Source organism: Nomascus leucogenys, chromosome 22a (assembly GCF_006542625.1).
Source record: "Nomascus leucogenys isolate Asia chromosome 22a, Asia_NLE_v1, whole genome shotgun sequence".
Lineage (NCBI taxonomy): Eukaryota > Metazoa > Chordata > Mammalia > Primates > Hylobatidae > Nomascus > Nomascus leucogenys.
In genome coordinates, this window is record NC_044402.1 from 21,864,087 (window position 1) to 21,882,534 (window position 18,448).

Here is an 18,448-nt window from a genome sequence, read left to right on the forward strand (position 1 = left end):
AACAAACAGTAATATAATATGGGGAGGGTGCTGCCAGGATTACCCTCCAGTCTCTGTTAATCTTTCTCCCACTATAGCTTCTTATTTCCTCAAAAAGTCAGAATCCTGGTTTACAATAACCCTTGATTACATTCTTGAAAATGTGGTGCTTTTACCTCAATAACCTGTCTAGTTTTCAAAAGGAAAAAAGAGTAGAAGCAAAAAGGTTTCCAATGAAACCTTTTCACTTTACTTTCAACTTACCCAGTTTTTAATGGTTCTGCGCCACAAAGCATCACAGGCATAAAGACAGTATTTGACTACCATTCTTTATACTGTGCTAACCTCCTGTTATGTAATGGGAAGGTCATCATATTTGCCCAATGTGAAATGCCAAAAAATATAGATAGATTGATGAACAGACACATATCCCTATCTCTATCTCTATCTCTACTTCTATCGATATCTGCCTATCAATGTCTATGTATCTATTCTTCTACCCATATCTTCAATACCTTCAACATTTGGCACATAGTAGTTTCCCAATATATATTTATTTAAATTTGACCTATCTTTTTGTTTGCATTTTTAATATAACTCTCATTTTAAGAAAAAATGAATTCAAATATGTGAAGTTATACAAATTAAATTAAGCTACGCTATCTAAAGGGTCTAAAAATTCAGAATTGGTGAGCCTTTCCGGAAACATAATACATAACTGAATTTTTAAAACTCAATTTACAAGCAATCTTTTGGGATAAATCAAGTACATTTGAGAACTTACAAAAATCCCAGTGTCATTTGATCATTGAGTTCTAAAGCAAATGATGCCAAAACCTGAGAAAATGAATTTATGTTTTGTATACTTGGCCATTGACATTTTGAAGTGTTATATATTTAAGATTTATCTACAGAAGCTGTGTTTATGCTTTTTGGTGTATCTTCTGATGCATTTCATCTGCCAATCCTCTGGTTATGAAGGCATGTATCCATCAGTGACTTGAGTCTGTTTTGGATTAAGAAAATCTAGGATTGGAAGTTATACAGAGACAATATCATTAATGAAACAATTTACTAGGTGATTTGGGCCCTACTCATTCCAATAAGGATTACTGTTAGATATCTGACTTCCATCTCTATCTGCACAGGAGAGGGGATTTGTCAATGGACACATGAAGAGTGTTATTTCATTCAATGAAGATATGTCTTTGCTTTCCAATATAAAAGCAAAATAATTCTAAGTCATTTGGCTAATTTGTCCTTAGCATGAAAGTTGTATCTTTGTTAGGCAATATTTCTTTATTGTTTATCATTTATTGAACTCCAAGTATGCATCACTATATAAATCATTGTATACACAGTACATATCCCCAAGGTATATAATCAAAGTCAAACAGAGAAAGCAATTCAGACATAAAATATGTCAAATGTGTTAATTAAACTCTGAAGATTGAGTTTCTTAGTTATAAATACGTCTTCATAGCTTAGAAAGTAAAAACTATAAATAAGACAGAAGGTATAATGATAAGAAACTCACATTCTAGATGTATTCTTAACTATGGTTTGCATTAAGAACTAATGAATATAATATTAGCTCACAGCATATCTTCCTAGAAAAAAAAAAACAAGAATATAAGGTTTTGGGGAAGGTGATAGAGTCATGCTGATCTGATTTGAAGTTCTATCTTCACCATTTACTTTGAGAAATTGGGCAATATAAGCCTCCTCAAGCTGGTTCTCCTCTTCCCCCAAGTTTTGATAATCATGTTAATGCTCACATAAAAGCATCGATCTGAGTATCAAATGTGATAATACATGTGAAATACTTAGATCAAATCCTGGAAAGTTATTACTATGAAAAAAGGAGAACACTTCTGAGCTCACCTAGATTTTGGTCTAGATGAGAGACAATCAGTATTAGCTGACTATAAATAAAGTGCCCTAAAAGTCAGAGCAAGCAGAAATGGACATCTTCTCAATATAAAAATTTGAAGTAGAAATGATGAGATTGAATTAGTGTGTCTACAATGCTTTGGAAGCGGTTAGATATTACTGCAGGGGTTTTGGGTGGAAGCACAAGATTCAATGGGTTCTATTCTCTTCCTAAGGATTGATTCGTTTGTTTTCATCTGGATTGATCCATGAAACGGGCTTGGAGAGGTGAAAGAAGAGTGTCCAACTGACCCTTTGATGAGGCCAGTACCTAATTTCAGAGACAAAAAATAAAATAAAATAATAAAATAAAAACACTTGGAATTCAAGTGTCTTTTATGATTTACCTGAAGCATCTGTAAAACTTGAATCCTTGCCCTTTTTGGCAAGATTTTTCTCATATTCCAAACAAAGGTAAATCTTTGTCTTGATATTTTCCAAACTAGCTATGTGCTCTTTGCTAGAATTGTAAACATTCATAATCAAAGTGTATGGACTACTACCTGGATTTGGAAGGCAATTTATTTCTTCCATAATATTTTATAACAAATATTTATAAGTGCAGTATGTGTAAAGTGGCTAAGCACTTAACATGATAGATGTGGTTATTTCTACTTTACGTATGAAGAAACACAATTAACAGAGCTAAAAAGCAGCAACACCAGGAGGAAAAAACATACAGGTGGGTATGATTCTGTTACTGGAAATGGGTCCTGATCCAGACCCCAAGACAGGGTTCATGGACCTTGCACAAAAAAGAATTTGGGGCAAGTCCATAGAATAAAGCAAAAGCAAGTTTATTAAGAAAGTGAAGGAATAAAGAATGGCTACTTCATAGGCAGAGCTGTGGCTTGGTCTGTTCACTGTGATTAAACTTATAGTCATTTCTTGATTATATCCTAAGCGAGGGGTGTTTTCCATGAGTTTTCCAGGAAAGATGTGGGCAAATCCTGGAACTGAGGGTTTCTCCCACTTTTAGACCAAATAGGATAACTTTCTGAAGTTGTCATGGCATTTATAAAATATCAGGGTGCTGGTGGGAGTGTCCTTCAGCATTCTACTGCATTGTAATTAGTGTATAATGAGCAGTGAGGATGACCAGAGGTCACTTTCATTGTCATCTTGGTTTTGATGTGTTTTGGCCAGCTTCTTTACCACAACCTGTTCCATCAGCAAGGTCTTTGTGACCTGTGTCTTGTGCTAACCTCCTATCTTATTTTGTGATAGGAGGATGAGATAGTTCATTATCACACAACTATAAATAACTTCCCAAGAGTGGGTAATTTATAGAGAAAGGAGGTTTAATTAACTCAGTTCCACATGGCTGGTGAGGCCTTAGGAAACTTACAATCATTGCAGAAGCAGACGCAGGCATGTCTTACATGGCAGCAGGTGAGAGAAAGTGTGTGAAGGAGAAACTGTCAAACAGTTATAAAACTATCAAGTCTCATGAGAACTCACTCGCTATCATGAGAACAGAATGGGGAAACTGCCCCCATGATCTAATCGCCTCCCACATGGTCCCTCCCCAACACGTGGGGATTACAGGGATTACAATTTGAGATGGGATTTGGGTGGGGACCCAGAGCCATACCATATAATTCCACCCCAGCCTCCCCTGGATCTCATGCCCTTTTCATATTTCAAAACCAATCATGCCTTCCCAACAGTCACCAAAGTCTTAATTCATTCCAGTATTAACCCAAAAGTCCAAGTCTCAAGTTTCATCTGAGACAAGGCAAGTCTCTTCTGCCTATGAGCCTATAAAAGAAACAACAAGTTAGTTATTTCCAAGATATAATGGGGGTACAGGCATTGGATAAATACTCCTGTTCCAAGTGGGATAAATTGGCCAAAACAAAAGGCCTATAGACTCCCTGCAAGTCCAAAGTGGACAGAGCACTCATTAAATCTTAAAGCTCCGAAATAATCTCCTTTGACTCCATGTCTCACATCAAGGGCATGCTGAAGCAAGGGGTGGGCTCCCAAGGCATTGGGCAGCTCTGTCTCTGTGGCTTTGCAGGGGTCAGACCCCATGGGTCCTCTCATGGGCTGGCATTGGATGCCTGCAGCTTTTCCAGGTGCACGGTGCAAGCTGTCAGTGTATCTACCATTCTGGGGACCGGAGGGCCCTAAGTCCTTAGAATGCCTAACCTCCTGGGAATGCAGCCCAGTATGTCTCAGCCTTGTTTTACCCAGCCCCTCTCCAAGATGGAATTGCTCTTGTTCAAACATCTCTGACAATTCTAGATCCAATGAGTATAATCACTAATTAATATTACTTCAGTTCTACTCCACTGGGTAAAGCTTCACTTATGTTACTGTCTAGAAGTGGAAAAATTGTAAAGGAATGGCAGCATGATATACAGAAAATGTAACATGTAATCAGTTGAATTGTAATCCCCACTCCCCAACAAATTCATACCTTGAAAATTCCAACCACCAGTACCTTGCAAGGTGACCTGCTTTTGGAACTAGGGTTATCACAGATGTAACTAATTAAGTACAGATGAGTCATCAGGATAGGCCTTAATTCGATATGACTGGTGAACTTATAAAAAGAATGCATGGGGAAAGAAAGACACATTAAAAGGAAAAATGACATGAAATCACAGGAAGAAGATGGTCATTTACAAGTCAAAGAAAGAGGCCTGGAACAGATCTTTCCCTCACAGCGTTCAAATGGAACCAACACTGCTAACAGCTTGATTTTGAACTTCTGGCCTCCAGAACTGTGAGATACTACATTTATGTTGTTTAAGCCATCCTGTTTGGCACTTTGTTAAGATAGCCCTAGCAAACTAATGCAGATAACCTTACTAAAATACAATTTTCATTATTCTAGCAAGGAGAAAAGAAGGAACAACTCAGTTCAGAACAAATTGTTCTACAATGCGGAGCCTAAGCATAGGCTTTGGGACCAGGAAGTTCATAGCAAAGGAAGCAATGTTAGGAACAAGATGAAAAAGCACTTTCTCTCAATAAATGTATTTTAACTGAATTCATTCCATGGATGCTTTTGTATATTGTTAGGTAAAAAGACCTTAGATGGTTCCCGATTTCTTTCAGTGGCTCACAGGCTCACTGCAAGAGTCCCTCTAGGGCTCACACGCATTCTTCTTTGTTTTCTACTTTTACTTCTGCCTCCTGTTCCACTCTGTGTGGTTTGTAGCTCTTTCATTGGCTGCTGCTTGTTTACTTTCTTTGCTGTGCTACATTTTGTTTAAGGCCAGTAGTCTAAGTAAAACTGTTAGTTTGGCTATCAAAAAAAAAAAAAAAAGTTGAACACATGGACTCTGGAAAACTTGTATTAATCCCTTTTTCAATTAATAAGTTGTTTAAAATATTCTCAAGTAAATGTCCAGAGATTTTTTTTAAAAATGGGCAAAGAATGCTCAGCCAAATTTGTACACAACTTTTGATTACTTAGATATTAGAATTTTTAAACCAGCATATATTTCTTGGTAAGCAAGATTGAATTTTTATTGAAAGTGTTGGTGTTATGAGCTAATAACTAGTAGCGCTAAGGATAAGTAGAACAAGGAGGAATGAAGCTTTTCTGTAATCTCAGAGAAATTCAGTTTAACTCTCTACTTGATAGTGGGAGCACTCTTCAAGTAGGGGAAAATATATAGATCAGTTAATTAACTATGAACTCTCCTTTCCTTAAATGCCTATGCTACTTTATTTGCCAAACAGTTCCATTTCATGCAGTTGAACTCCATCTTATCTCCAAGGTGGGTAAGGCCAACCAGAGTGCAAGACAAGATTGTTGTTCCCTTTCACTCAACTAGTGTGTTGCCGAACACTTGCAAAGCAATGAGGAGCAAAACTAAGAGATCTTACGTGTAAATGAGAATCTGCAATACAATGCAGTGTCATGAGAGAATATAAACATTTTTCAATGTATTTCCCAAAAGGATTTCTTTTGGCTGAAATTTGGCAGAAAGAGGGCAAATCCTAAGAAAAATATTGGAGGTACTGGTATTCAGCATAAGAAATTGCAAGGTTATTTCATAAGTGCAACCAGATACTTCATAACAGAAATGTAAGCATTTCCATTGGAATGAAAAATATTGTGTAAATTATTGCTCTTTTGCATTTGTTAATAATCAAGCACAGTTACAAGTTTTGTTAATAAATCATTGACTTGATGAAGACAACGTGAGATGTTTCTCTGTTTTCTTGTTAGTAAAGTCCCTTGAAATCCTGTCCATGAATCAAAAACAATCTGCACCGGCTACCAACCCCTTAATAATCCACCTTCTCAGGGAGAAAACACTTAATTGCCATTCAGTGGCCACACAGAACAAATGCCCTTGAGTTGGGGAGAGAAAAGGAAGAAGTGTCATGTGTTTGATGGAAGGACACACACACATATGGACACATGTACACAAAGCAAACTAAAACAAAACAACAAATAAAACTGATTCCTGCAGATAACCATGTAAAACCCATTTGTAAAACATGTGCTATGGAAATATTATGGGAAGAAAGAGTAAAACTGCCCATGAAAAGAAACACATGTGACAGTACTAGCGACTGCAGTCACGCACAGCTGCAGAAGTTTCATGTCAAATAGTTTATTACATTCACAAACCACAGATAGTACTGAACTCTCTCTCTATATTGTGCCTTTTCCCTATTTCACACTGTGTAGGGCAGATAGTATATAGAGCATGAATAAGCTTAACAGGGGTAATTCATGTCCTGAGTGGAGCAGTGCAAGATTTCAGCACACTACCCAGAATAGCAAACAATTTAAAGCTTATGAATTGTTTATTTCTGGAATTTTTCATTTAATATTTTCTGACCATAGTTGACTACAGGTAAGCAAAACTGCAGATAAAGAGAGTCTACCGTGATTCAAAGTATGGCTTCTTTCTCTTGAACGTGATTAAGAAGACACCCCATCTACTAATGATGGAGGTGGAGAAGAACACTCATTCTGGAAGAAAGAAGCCAAAACGTTGGTTTTAAAGCTAGACTCACATCCTTGTGAATAAATTTGCATGTACTTTAATCATGAGAGAAATATAAAAAAATAGGGCTGGGCTCAGTGGCTCATGCCTGTAATCCCAGCACTTTGGGAGGCCGAGGAGGGCGGATCACGAGGTCAGGAGATACAGGACATCCTGGCTAACACGGTGAAACCCCGTCTCTACTAAAAAATACAAAAAATTAGCTGAGCATGGTGGTGGGCGACTGTAGCCCCATCTACTCGGGAGGCTGAGGCAGGAGAATAGCTTGAACCTGGGAGGTGCAGATTGCAGTGAGCAGAGATCGCACCACTGCACTCTGCACTCGAACCTGAAGACAAAGCGAGACTCTGCCTCAAAAAAAAAAAAAAAAAAAAGACTACGTTTAAGTACTTTTATTATCTCTTCTAATTCTCACATATTCTTCAGCCTCCAGTTCTCATGCTGTTCACTGAAGGTTCAGTGTTCTTGTGAAATGTATTAGCTAAGCAAGTTAGATTAGGAGGAGACCCACAATTCTTCAGATTCTCAACCTTGAACTTCTCTCCCGTTATCACAATATATCTGTCCTAAATTTTCATGACATCTTTGCCTGTTTTAATTACTCTGATATATCAAAATTACAAGCTAACAAAATGATTCCAAATGCATGTTGTTAATTAGTACTTTTGTCATAGTCTAAATATTATCTTTCTCAACTTGCAGAGCATTTAATCTGTAGCCCGCCACTCCTTAAATTGTACAATGCTATCAAGTGTAAAGGAGATTTTGTTTGAAATGGAGTGATCATCTGTCACTCAGCAAATCAAGCCATGAAGAAGTTATTGATTCAACTCCTTGTACTGTTTCCTTATTCTTATTGGCCAACTTTTAAGAAATAAGAGATGTTTGAGTAGGTACTGATATACATGTTAGGAAAAAAGTACATTGATTATTTCATAATATTATATATGTAATTCAAGTCATCTTAATGGTCTCTGAAAACTTTGGTGCATCCTATAATCCTCTTCCAGAATATTTAGTTTTATTTTGGTTTTAGTTTTAATTGGAGAATTGGAGGGATTTTCTTACAATAACAGTATTAAATATATGTAACTAATAGAATCCTAAAAAGAGGACAGTTATTTGTGTGTTGTGTGTGGGTATGTATATGTGTATGTGTTTGGGGTGTGTGTATATATACATACACATACATGTATATGTATCTATATAATAAATATATATACATACATATGTACGTATATACATACAAACACACAAATAGATATATATATTTTTTAAATAGAAAAATTAGGTAAAGTTATTCCATTAAAATTTCTTCTAAATAGAAAACCTGCAGGATTTTTCCAGAACTCCTTCAGAAGACACTTGAGTTGTGTAGATAGGTTAGAATTTGCTCTAATCCCATGTAATTACATCTATGTTTTGATAAAATATAGTGTATACTTATAATTTAAAGTTAAAATGTAAATGCAGCACTGTTAACCCTTGCTTTCAATAGTTTTTCCGGGGACAATTATAGATTTTTACTTACCTAGATTTTTTTAAAATGTGGACTTCATTGCCAGATTCAACATTGTTTACTCTGCCACCTTCAGGCTTATATTGTTACAAAACCAAGTGTAGTGAAAGTAACTTGATTGTCATTATGTGACTCAAAGAAAGGTTTCATAATCCAGTGCTGTCGACTCTGTCTGCTAAACTGAGGTCAAACATCTGTCCTTGAACTGGTTCCTGTGTCCATGGGAATTAACCACTCATATAACTTAAATCACAAGCTCCAGCCCTGCAAAAGGAAATAGAGGTTGTCTTACTAGAACCAGATTGAGAATAGGGCAGAGGGTTGGGAGTGGAGGCTAGATAGAAATTGATGTACTGCTCAAATAAAAATAGGAAATGTATGTTGGAAAGGCAATTAACAAATGTACAATACAGCTCATTACTTGATTATGGCATATGGTATAACATGTGATATTCATCTTATTATCACTAAGGCCTAAATAACAGAGCTGCAAAGTAATGAAACGTGCTAATAATGGAAAGGAACTATGGCTTAACTGTCTCCTCCAGTAAATTGCAGCTATAGGTTTAAAAGGCAAAAACAATAAAACAAAACCAATATAATCCCCATTTTATGCTACTTCCAAATAATGAATTTTCTCCATAAAATATTGAAATATTAAATCTGTATCTTCTATAACTTTTCCTAATTAAAGAAAACAATTCTGTTCAACATTGTAGGTGTAATGAAAACCAGGTTTGTGCTTTAAAAAGTAAGGAGAATATTTTTCCCCTAATTTTTAGATTTTTTTAATTCTGTGACTAAACAATTAAACACATTCATTTATCTCTGTTGACGCATTTACATTTCCCCATTCCAAATGATTTTGCATCAGAAAACAAACATATTTGTCAGGAAAAAAAAACTTTATTCATACAGTTACAACAGGTAAAAAACTGACGACCTTAATAAATATTCTCTTGCGATTTCCAGTAACATTTACAACTGGAAATGCTAAGCTGTTGACTATGAGACACCTTGGAAAGGGAAAACAAAAACGAAAACATTTCAAATCTTCAGTGACATTTTAGCAAGAACTAACAGGAATTCCAAAGGAGAGCATATAACTGTAAATATGCCTCTGATGTATTTTTAATGCCTGTGTGCTTAGTGCATAACAGTCCCATACAATGACAGAAGGATAATATTGTCAGTGTTCATTGCTTGAAAATAATAAATGGGGCCGGGCATAGTGGCTCACGCCTGTAACCTCAGCACTTTATGAGGACAAGGCAGGCGGATGACCTGAGGTCAGGAATTCAAAACCAGCTTGGCCAACATGGCGAAACCCTGTCTCTACTAAAAAAAAAAAAAAAAAAAAAAAAAAAAAAAAAAAAAAAAAAAATCCCAGCTATTCAGGAGGCTGACAAGAGAATCATTTGAACCTAGGAGGCGGAGGTTGCAGTGAGCCAAGATCACACCCCTGCACTCCAGCCTGGGCAACAGAGCAAGACCCCATCTAAAAAAAAAAAAAAGAAAATAATGGACTAGCATGGGAAACCCAAAATATAGGCTACATTTTTTTATCTTGGGAATTTTGTGGTCAGAGAAGTTTTTTGTTTTTTTTTTAAAACAAATGTGAGAAAGAATTAGTCATATCAACTGCTTTCCCAATAGAAACAGACTTCCCAAGCCAACTGGTAGCCAAGGAGCACATAATACACACAGTCTTCGAGCTACCTCCTGTTTTGTCTGATGCTCAGGGCCTCACAGATGTTCCCCATATCTGGTACATGAGTGTGACACTAAACCAATTACTTTTAGAAAGTCAGGTAGATCTGTAAAATGGCACTAGAATGAGAGCTGTGTGTGTGCTGTGGGCAGAGAGATGGGGCATCAGTGAGGTTGGCAGATGGGACTTGGAACTGCATTATTCAGCCCCCAGAGCTGGAACAGTAATGCCTCTTTGCAGATGAGTGGTATTTCCCAGCTCATGGTTTTCCGCTTGACTTTCCTGTAAATGTAAATCAGAATTAAGAAGGCAGGGAGAATATAACCTTCACTGTTTACACTAATTTGTAACACAAGATGCATTTTGAAAGGGAGAAGGGCAAACCTCAAATGATGTGAGGTTTATATGAATGTACCAATGAAGCACTATTAAATGGCATCTTCTGCAAACTCAGAACTCATTCAGAAGCAAAGCTTCTGGAAATCTCACAAGATCAGGCTTTCTTGACTCCTCTCTGGGAGTTCCCATTTCAGGTCTTGCCTGGAAATGGCCCAGGAACAGATCCTTCTTGCTGTTCCGATACTTCTGTTTCTCTGCTTCCTAACTGTAACCAGAATCGGTGAAAACTAATTTACTAAAAGAGAAAAATCAAAGTTGTATGATTTAATACGAAAACTTCTGTCATGCTGATATTTCACCCACTGTTTTATCTTTTTAAGAGTTTATACTTGGGTATGTTCACACCAGCTGTGTGTGTTTAATCCCAGCTGTAATGTTAGTCTGGTTTGTTTGTTCAGTCCTCTCTCTACACAAGAAACACTTCAAACTCCTGTCCTCTGAAATCAGCAAGGGTGACGGAAACCTCCAACTGCTCTGCATGAAACAGTACCACCTTCAAACCTGGCCTGCACAGCCCTTACTGCAGACACTCACAAACTGGTCAGGACTCCTGTAGGCCAGGCTGTGAAAGGAAGGGATTGGAATTCTTTCCAGCACCTGTTTGCCTATGGCTTTGCTATGGAAATTAGGCTAGAAGTTTATTCTCTAAGTCTGGAAACTGAAGTTTAAATGTACTCAGTTTTGAAAATGTAGAGAATATGAATGTTTTTCCAATTTCTCTTTCACTAAAAGGTTTTAGTACTTCTGGCTAATGGTGTTGTTGCCCTCAGGGAAAATGCTCTTATGAACCTCTTTGAGACCTGTCAGAAACCATACTGGAAAAATTTACTGATGGATTATTCAGTACGCACTGAGGTATATTTACTCCCATTCATGTGAATATGGTGAGAATGAGGGAACTGGAGGGCGGAAATGTTGGGTAGAGGTCAAGGAGGGGAGCACATCAGAAAGAGGGATGGAAACACTGCACAGTTCTCAATGATAATTTATTTAATAATTCTATGCAGTGAGCTTTTGTTTTTGAGACAGGTTCTCACTCTGTTGCCCAGGCTTTAGTGCAGTGGCATGATCATAGCTCACTGCAGCCTCGAATTTCTGGGCTCAGGAGAACCTCTCTCCTCAGCCTTCTGAGTAGCTGGAACTGGCACAACAAATTTTCTTGATATTAAATGAAACTCGTATGTTGTGTGTGTATGTGACTGTGTAATGAGTGTATCAAAATGGTATTGCCAAGTTTGGGATCGTTCCAGAAAAGAGTACATGAGACAGATGTTTGCAAGAGGTAGTTTATTGGGGATTCTCTTAAGAGACGTGGCAACCTAGAAGAGTATGGCAGCTAGAAGAGTATGGCAACCTAGAAGAATGAGACAAGGATGGAGGCATCCATTCTTGGCAATCCAAAGATACATTATTGAGCTGGTTCACTGCCATGAAAACCCACGGTTAAATCCTACTGAGATACTGCAAGATCTAAGTCAAATAAGCACTCAGAACTGTCACTGTAAGATAAGGGAGGGGAGAGTGTTCACCAACTCCTGTCCTTCATTGGTAAGAGGTCACCTCATGGTTTGTTAACTTTCTTACTTCCAAGTTCATTCATGCATCAGAGTAGTTGGGTAGATTCCTGGAGACATTCCATGTGGAGACGCCCAGAGCCCAGGAGCTAAAATAGGGAAACTCATGGTGCAACTCACGTGAGGTGATGCAAGGATACCCTTAGCATATTCTATTTCCTTGCCTTATTTACGCCTGGTGTAAAAGGGTAAGATGAGAAGATATAAGACTGGGCACCAGAGCAGTCTCATTAAGGGTCCCCATAGAAAACAAAGCATAGAGGGGATATAATAATTTGAAGATGTTCCAATTACCAAAATTTGACATATGAAGACCACAGGGATGAAGCAGTAATGAGAGCTTGGTAAATTGAGTGTTTGCCACCTGAAAATGTTGAGAAGAGTGTGTGCAGGCAGCAAGAGATGAGTAGGTTCAGCTTCCTCTAGAGGAGTGGTGGCCTTCCAATATAGCAGACAGCAGTAGGCTGCTTGACAGAGAGGGAGCTGGAGATTAAGAAACTCTCCTGCGGCCCTCAGTGTCCTACAGGGATTTCTCTATTTGCTGAAATTAAAATCCAAGGTTGCACAAAGACTGCTATCTTGATGTGTTCTCACACATCAGCTTTCTAAAGCAGAGAGCAGAGTGGGGAAAGGTGGAAAGTAGACCTGGAAGAAGAAACTAAAGGTACCTGGCATACTGATTCACTGGGGTTTTTTTAATCGAATGCCCACTTTTGCTTTGATCTTGTCTAATCTTGATCAGTTCTACAGATGGCAAGCCTGGTTGGACCTCAGCTTGGTTTCAGACCTCTGACTGAGATTTTTTTTTTAACATTAAAGAAAAACAAAAATTTTGTGAGATACAGATGTTTATACAAAACAAACAAACAAAAAATCACCCTTAGTATTATAGCTCAGAAATAATTACTGTAATTTAAGATTCTGTTTATTTGTATAAGAATGCTTGGTAAGGCCAGGTGCGGTGGCTCACGCCTGTAATCCCAGCACTTTGGGAGGCCAAGGCAGGCAGATCACGAGGTCAGGAGATCAAGACCATCCTGGCTAACATGGTGAAACCCCATCTCTACTAAAAATACAAAACATTAGCAGGGTGTGGTGGCATGCGCCTGTAATCCCATCTACTTGGGAGGCTGAGGCAGGAGAATCACTTGAACCAGGGAGGCGGAGGTTGCAGTGAGAGGAAATTGCACCATTGCATTCCAGCCTGGGTGACAGAGTGATACTTCGTCTCAAAAAAAAAAAAAAAAAAAGAATGCTTGGTAAATTGAATCAACTATCCTAAATAAGTGCTCATTTAGATCAACTCAGTTAATATTAACTATTTCTCATTACCAAATATTTTTTGCAAATATAATTTGCAATATTCCATTTAATTTAGCTATTTTTACTTTGCTCATTTAATTCTTATACTTCCCTGTTAATTAATTTATCCAGTTATTTAAATAATATTTATCAAATACCTAGAAAAAGAGAGAAAAATACCTGCATTCCTTGATCTTAAACTCTAGTGAGAGAGAGAGACAATAAAGAGATAGACTAGAACATATGATATAATGTTAAATTGTGGTCAACACTAGGCGGAATATTAAAGCAGAGGAAGGGGATAGAGCAGGGTAGACATGCTCTCCTGAGAGGGGTCTTCCTGATCTGAGACAGGAATGTATTGAGAGAGTGAGATACAAGTATATGTAAGAGATCAGTGTTGCAGACTGAGGGAGGGGCAATAATAATTATCCTGAAGTCATGCTTAAAGGTCTGTAAGAAGATCGTGAGGGCCACAGTATTATGAGAAAGGAAGAAAGAAATAGGTGCAGTCCACAAGAAAATCAGACTGGATTATGACAGCTTTATTGGTAAGTGTAAGATGAGATTTCCTGTTAATCATGATGTAAAGGCACCAATAGATTGTGATTGTACATACAGGAATCATATGATCTGGTTTGAATTTTTGAAAGATTGTTCTGTTGCTCATTGAAAATAGTAGAGGAGCCTGAGAGAAACAGGGAACCAGTAAAATGGTTATCACAGATGCCAGGGTGATGGTGCCAGATGGTGGCTTGGATTAGCATGATGTCTGTCAGGGAAAGAGAAGTTGTCATAATGGATAGGAGATACTGGATTTTCTCTAGATTAGATGACATGGATAATTGGAAGATCTATTCTGACATTTATAAATATAAGAAATAATTTTAAAAGTTGCAAGCATAGAATGGAAATAGAGGGTCTATTTTAGATATTTTATAATTCCTAAAAGACATCCAAGAAAGATCGAGTACAGGTTAATAAACTAACACTCTTGATATGGACTGATGACTCACAGTTCAAACAATTGAAACCATTTTGTTATTCACCCATAGATAAGAGTAAAGTTCATAAGAACTTCGCATTTTAGTATGAAAATGCTTGTATTTTGTCATTTAATGCTCTTTTCTTTGAGTACTGATAAGCCTGAAACTTTCCTTTCGTTGAGCCGTATTTTTTGTTTTTTGAATTGTCTGACAATTTCCCTTACCTATTAGCTACTAGGAATTTAGCACAGCTTATTCATACTAAAACTGTGTGTTTCATTTGTAATAATGTTGTTTATGTGTTTATTATTTACCTTTAATGACACTTTGAGGAACGGTTACCTTTACATCTGTATACATTAATTGTATAATTGTAATTTGTTTCCATTATTTGTAAATATAGAAAGTAGTTTCACTTCCACCCTTTTCTATATTTTTGCAGTTTTATTTATTATACTCATTTTGTCTATTGAATTACATGTAGTAAACAGTATAAAATATTGATTATTTAATTTATTTACAAATATTTTCTTAGTGATTTTTGATGCCACTGCTGTCACATATCAAGTCAGTTTCCCTTCTCAGGTATAAACACTAATGCAAATTTTCAGCTTGAGAGCTCTGAGGAAAAATATGGCCAGGCAATCAAATAAACCAACAGGCTTATGGCCACCAGTCAGCAATTGGAAATGACAGCTCTGAATGCCATAGTATTTGTGCCTAAAACATGGCTATCAGTCCTATATTGTATGTGCCTACACTCATCTTTGGGTACTTGTGGACCAGGTTGGCCGGTTGCATGACTTGCCTTCTGATTCTGTTTTGTGTTCAGCACCACATTGCTCTGCAAGGACAGGTGCAATGTTTTCAACTCAGCCTATTTGGCTGGGTGAGACTCGGATATGCTACCTGGCTCTATCCAGCATTTTCTTCTGTGTTGAGAGGCTGCCACATTTTCTTATGCCTCTAGACACTGAGTAAAACCAAGATTGCAAGAAGCTAATACATGGCTTTTGCATTCAGCCTCTCTTCTCTTTTTATTGCCATAATTCCCATTCCGTAAAAAGTTATTTTCTCTATTTTATCCTGTATTGTCACATCCTTGCTTCCCTCATTAATAAATATGCATCAATCGATTCTCCAAAATATGCTAAACTGCTGATTGTACCAGTTGACGAAGAGTGTCACAGTGGTAATCCCCAAAAACACACAATTCAAGTGTTAACAATGTTTGGCAGAGTGCTGGTGTTCATGTGCATGTGAGTACATGTGAAGATGTGTATCTGGGTATTAGCCTGTTCTTATATTGCTTTAAAGAAATACCTGAGACTGGGTAATTTATAAAGAAAAGAGGTTTAATTGACTCACGGTTCCACAGGCTACACAGGGGCCATGATGCTGGCATCTGCTTGGCTTCTGGAGGGGCCTCAGGAAATTTAGAATCATGATGGAATGCAAACAGGGATCAGGCCATCTCACATGGCAGAAGCAGAAGCAAGGTGGTGGCGGGGGTGGGGGGGAACTACACACTTTTAAATGACTAGATCTCATGAAAATTAATTCCCTATCATGAGAACAGCACAAAAGGCTGGCACTAAACCATTCATGAGGAATCCACCTCCCATGAGGAATCCACCTCCCATGAGGTCTGACCTCCAATATTGGGGATTACAATTTGACATGAGATTTGGGTTGGGACGATATCCAAACTATACCAGCCTGTAATAAAAAACTGTTCTCTAACAGCGTACATTCACACTTCAAACAAATCTATTAAAATAACCACATATAAAAGTTTGATGTGAGTAGACAAAAAGTGTTGCAGCTGAGGCCAGCTGAAGGTGATAGGTAGCAGTTTCTTACTTTATACTGAAGAAAAGCAGCATCTCTGTCCCAATTTGTGCAAAAGCTCAGTGATGGGAGCTGAAAAAGCCTACTGGCTGTTTGTGAGCTAATAAATGTACTTTAAAACATGTCTTAAGTTGAAAAAAAAAGTAATTTGAGGTCAAAAGACACTGAGCTCTGAGAAATGAAACATACATCTTGTCAAATATTAACAATAATAATAATGTTGGGGTTTAGGGTATCACCTAAATTAGGCTATTATAACCCACCCAATTATTGAACTAAATAGAAATACAAAATGAACAGGACAGATGGATAGCAAAGTATCAGCTTTATGCCTTATAAAAAATATTAAATTCCTAAACGTAAACCCTGGAAGTAGTCATCCTAGACAACCAATAAAAGATACACCTTGAGAGCCACAAACTATCTCTACAATATCTTGAACAGTGCTAGATACGCAGGGAGTGTTCAATAAACAGTGAGTGAATGGAGATAAACAGAGTAGAGCACAAACTTTCTGTGGGCCACGAGGACAAGTGTGTTGAGTGCATTATTTCCATATTTACATGCTATCAGTAATAGGCAGGAATCATTTCTACCAACTCAACAAAAATTAAAATATTTATATTACAAAAAGTACGGCATATTTTATTTGTTTAGTAAAATGAACTCTTCTTAGATAGCTTTCTATATAAATTGCCAAAAACATTCCTGATTAAGAATTTGGGGCAGAATCTGAGGAGCCTGCCTAGGAGTAAAATTGTATTGCCTAAGGCAAGAAAGGATTTTTAATCTGCTATTTCCAAGGTGTAAAAGAGAATATAGTCATGTTCACAGAAATTGGCAAAATGGTCTAAGAAACGTAATCCGTTATTAAATTTGTTAAAATACTTTTTTGAGTAGAATTACATATGAGGAAGAAAATGAGCTTGGGACTCATCTGACCAAGAAAAAATGTGAGAAAGCTCATAAGAATGAAGCAGCTGAAAAGTGAGGGTCATGAAGGACTAAGTGACAAGGAATGTTCTGGAATTACCCAAGAATTTTCCCATTCTTACAGTTAAAGTAGTTATGAGCTTGAACCAAGTATACTTAAACCTCAGAAGAGAAGGGAGTTTCCAGATGACACCTGTGATTGAGGCTGATATTTGCTAACTCATTCAACTCTGTTAGTAGCCCTGTCATTTAAGTAGTATTTCATTTTACAAATGAGAAGGCTTAAATCAGTGATAGAGAAACTGACAAGGACATAAAGTTGCCAATCCTGAGAGAAAATTTCAAAAATTTTAAACACATGTAACTGATTTTAAAGCTTGTCCTCTTAACTGCTATTCTTTGTAGCTTCAGATAACTAAATGCATTTTTTTTTGAAAAAGAAGTCGAAATCAAGCACATAACTCAGGAACAACACTTCAGGATATGATCAAGTACTAACTATATGAAGTTAAAAATAAATCCTTCATATTCATGCTATCTTCCTGTAAATCCAAGTGAGATGTAGCCCATGGTCCATTATATGCTTTACACATATCCAAGCAGTGATGTGACACCCTGAGTACATCATGCTATTATGTTACATGTACAGTAGAACCACCATCGATATAATGAAGGCTTACAGCATAGTTTCTTTACTAATACAGATGATGGAATTGTATGTGTATTTCTTTTGATTTTACTTTTATTAGATAGTTATGTAAAATATAAGTATGTAAAATTACTTTTATTCATTGATCTTGTAAACAACTACGAAGAAAGGACACCAACAGGATTTATCAGCAAACCAAGTTTACAGAATCCAAGTAGTACCTGAATTAAAAAAAAAAAAAAAGTTATGCCCCCATAACAGTGATATTCTGATTTCCACCTTTTAAAGTCATGAAACTGAAGCTCTGCTTTTCATTCCCTTCATAACTCCTTCTCCCGTCTGTTCCTTCTGGAGCACATTTCCACATTTTGAGAGAAACCATTTATCACGTTTTCTAAGAAATCATTTAAAAAAACAGTTCCTAGAACAGCAAGGCACATTCTATTTCAAAAATGGTGACTGTCTAACCAAAACAAAGAGCATTCTTGTTTTTGTAGTTCACATCTAACACTCTTGTAGAAGCTTATCATTCAAGAAGGAAACTGTAGCAGAATGTTTCAGAGAACATAAACATTCTTCTTGATTTATGGGTTGTATAAGATATTTGTCTCAATCGTTTGGAATACTGGAG